Source organism: Dryobates pubescens, unplaced genomic scaffold (genome assembly GCF_014839835.1).
Source record: "Dryobates pubescens isolate bDryPub1 unplaced genomic scaffold, bDryPub1.pri scaffold_78_arrow_ctg1, whole genome shotgun sequence".
Taxonomy (NCBI): Eukaryota; Metazoa; Chordata; class Aves; order Piciformes; family Picidae; genus Dryobates; species Dryobates pubescens.
The window spans coordinates 45167-49084 of NW_026530797.1; positions in this window are offsets into that span (position 1 = coordinate 45167).

The following is a 3918-nucleotide window of genomic DNA, read 5'->3' on the forward strand; positions in this document are numbered from 1 at the left end:
TCCCTCCCTCCCTCCCTCCCTCCCCAGCTTGGGCTTGGACCTCCTGGCCCAGGGGAGGCCTCTGCCACTGGAGGCCAAGCCTCAGGGGGGGCTGGGGGGGAGGAAATGTCTAAGAGCAGCCAGAAGGGAGGGGCTGGGGGGGGTCACCTTGGCAGGGTGACACCAGAGCACCTCTCCCCCCCTCCCCTCCCCCCCCAGAGTGGTTTCTTCTCCCTTGTGAGGCTGAGCCCCAGCTGCAGCGGTGTGGAGATGTGTGGTGTCTGTCCAAAGGCTCTCCTGGGGCCGGGGGGGAGATAAAAGGATGATCCCCAGGGGACCTCTGCCTCAGCCTCCATTGCCTCTGCCCTGCTCCCAGCCCTGCCTGCAGCTGGGGGCTGCAGAGCACTCAGCACAGCCTCAGCTCCAGGGGTGGCTCCTGCCCGGGGCCCAGCCCAGCTCCTGCACCCTGCTGGAGCCTGGGGGCCACCTGGGTTGGCCTGGGGGAAGCTCTCCTGGGTTGGCCTCCCCTGGGGGAAGCTCTCCTGGGTTGGTCTCACCTGGGGGAAGCTCTCCTGGGTTGGCCTGGGGGAAGCTCTCCTGGGTTGGTCTCCCCTGGGGGAAGCTCTCCTGGGTTGGTCTCCCCAGGGGGAAGCTCTCCTGGGTTGGTCTCCCCAGGGGGAAGCTCTCCTGGGTTGGTCTCACCTGGAGGTCAATGTCCTCAGTGTCCTCCATGAGGGGATGGAGGGGAGATGGTTGAGCCCCATGGAGGGGAACACCTGACCAGGGAGATGATCCCCCCTGGGTCCACCCAGCCCTTAGGCCCTCCAGGAGGGGCCTGGCAGAAGCTGGAGGATCTCCTCCCCTGCCCAAGGACCTCTCCAGCTGCTGCTGCTGGGAAGCTCCCCCAGAGGTGGCCTTGTGCCCCAGCCCCGGGGCAGGAGGCCTCTGCTGGGGCCACAGCTGCTGCTCAGCTCCAGCCTGGGCCAGCAAAGGGCTCCTGGGGCTGGCAGCTGCTGCCTGCTGCTGCTCCTCCTCCTCCTCCTCTTCCAGCAGAGCCTGAGGCCATCTCCAGGGCTCCTCCTGGTTGTCCTCTCTGGAGAAGCCTTGGGGGGAGGTCAGCTGGGCCTGGCCCCAGGGAAGGGCTCCAGTTCAGAACTGGCTTCACTTCAGTCTGGAACCAGGTTCACTCCAGTTCAGAGCCAGGTCCAGCCCCAGTGCTCCAGTTCAGACCTGGGTTCACTCCAGTCTGGAACCAGGTCCAGCCCCAGTGCTCCAGTTCAGACCTGGGTTCACTCCAGTTCAGAACCAGGTCCAGCCCCAGTGCTCCACTTCAGGCCTGGGTTCACTCCAGTTCAGAACCAGGTCCAGCCCCAGTGCTCCTGTTCAGACCTGGGTTCACTCCAGTTCAGAACCAGAACCAGGTCCACTCCCAGTGCTCCAGTTCAGACCTGGGTTCACTCCAGTTTGGAACCAGGTCCAGCCCCAGTGCTCCTGTTCAGACCTGGGTTCACTCCAGTCTGGAACCAGGTCCAGTCCCAGTGCTCCAGTTCAGACCTGGCTTCACTCCAGTTCAGAACCAGGTTCACTCCAGGTGTGTGGCAGCGATTCGAGTGCCCGAGGGCTTAAGCTGTGCCGGGCTCAGAGCAGAGCTTAGGCTGCACCTTTCGGCGGCTTTGGGAGCTCCTGGAAGAGCTGATCGGGACCGTGAGGAGGTTTGAAGAGATGCTGCTGGGTTTGCCAGCCGGGGGCTGCCCCTGCCGGCCGCGGCTGCTGCCCCGGGGGGAGCGCCGCGGGGGGAGCGCCGCGGGGCGGGAAGCCGCTCCGAGCCCTGCCAATCAGGAGGGCGGGACGGGGGAGGGGGCGGGGACTGCGGCGGCAGGGGGCGGGCCCTGCGACGCCATTGGCCGGCGGGCGGGAGAAGGGCGGGGCCGGCCGCCGCGGGCCCCGAGGCACCGCAGCCCCAGGACGGTGCAAGGAGCGGAGCTGCGCCCCCAGCTCCGCGCCCACAAAGCCCTTTGCGAGGAAGTCCTCTGATGGAGGCCCTGCCAGCTGTTAGAGTAGAAACAGAGGAGAACAAAGCAGGTTGGAAGAGACCTTCAAGCTCATCGCGGCCAACCCATCACCCAGCGCCACCTGATCGACTCGACCCTGGCACCCAGCACCCCGTCCAGTCTCCTCCTGAACACCTCCAGGGATGGGGACTCCACCACCTCCCTGGGCAGCACATCCCAAGGGGCAATCACTCTCTCGGTGTAGAACTTCCTCCTCCCCTCCAGCCTAAACCTCCCCTGGCGCAGCTTGAGACTGCGGCCTCTTGTTCTGGTGCTGGGTGCCTGGGAGAAGAGACCAACCCCCAGCTGGCTACAACCTCCCTGCAGGGAGTTGGAGAGAGCAAGAAGGTCTCCCCTGAGCCTCCTCCTCTCCAGGCTAAGCAACCCCAGCTCCCTCAGCCTCTCCTCACAGCCCTGTGCCCCAGACCCCTCCCCAGCTTCGTTGCCCTTCTCTGGGCACCTTCCAGCAGCTCAACCTCCTTCCTAACCTGAGGGGCCCAGAACTGGACACAGGACTCCAGGTGTGGCCTAACCAGTGCTGAGCACAGGGCAGGATGACCTCCCTGCTCCTGCTGGCCACACTGTTCCTGATGCAGGCCAGGATGCCCTTGGCCCTCTTGGCTGCCTGGGCACACTGCAGGCTCATGTTCAGCTTACCATCAACCAGCACCCCCAGGTCCCTCTCTGCCTGGCTGCTCTCAGCCACTCTGCCCCCAGCCTGCAGCACTGCCTGGGGTTGCTGTGGCCAAAGTGCAGCCCCTGGCACTTGGCTGTGTTCCGTCTCAGGCTGCCTGCTGGAGGGACAAGGCAGCAAGGCGCCGGCAGTGCAGGGTGGTCCTGGGCTGCACAGGAGACAGCTTCCTCCCCCGAGTGGCAGAGGAACCAGCAAGCAAAGCTGCTGTGCTGCCCCTTGTTCCCCCTGACAGGGGAGGGCTGGTGACCACTGTGAGGCTCAGGGACAGCCCTGGGCTGCAGTGACCACGAAGCAGCACCCCCCCTGCTCCTCCAGGGCGCCCCCAGGAGCCCCAGGGTGCCCCTGGCCTTGGCAGCTCTCCCCAGCAGGAGGCTCCACAACCTCCCTGAGGCCTCTGCAGCCTCCAAGCCAAGAGCTTGCTCCTGCTGGCACCTCCTGGGCTGCCCCTGGGCACAGCCCAGCCCCAGCCTCCTGCCCTCCCCCCTCCAGCTCTGGCCCCCAGGCAGGAGCTGCCCTCTGGGGCTGCTCTCCTGCAGGCCCCATAGCCCCAGCGGCACCCTGAGGTGCCCTCAGCATCTCCTCAAGCTCTGCTGGGCTCTCTCCATCATGTCCTGGGGCCTGGTGGAAGCCATCGCCATGAGGCTGGGGATGGCGGTGCCGAGACAGGAGGGGCTGGAGATGATGGAGACCACCGCGTAAGGGGTTGGGGAGAGCGGGCAGCACGCAGTGAGGGGTGGGAGAAGGTGGAGGCCATCGCTGGGGGGGATTAGAGGCCGGACGCCATCGACGGAGGGGGTCAGGAGGTGGACGCCATTGTGTGAGGTGTTTGAGGAAGGGAAGGCGCTGGGCGAGGCTCTGGTGCTGTCTTCGCGGCCTGAGGTGATCCTGGCCGCGGTCAAGGCTCAGTTTGGTCGCCCGGGGCCGGAGGTGAGAGGTCAAGGGGCGGCTGAAGCTCCGGCCCCGCGCTGCGGCCTCGGCCCCGCGGGCTCCATGGCGATTCCCGGGAGCGATCGCCGCCACCCAACCAGGAGCGGGAATGGCTGTGATTGACAGGAGCGAGCCCCAGCGTTGAGCCAATGGGAGACGCTGGGGGTGGGCCGCGCGCCTTGGCGCGCTCGCCCAATGGCAGGCGCCCTGGGCGGGCTCTTGGAGCGGAGCCAATGGAGAGCTTCGTGGGCGGGCCACGGCGGCGGC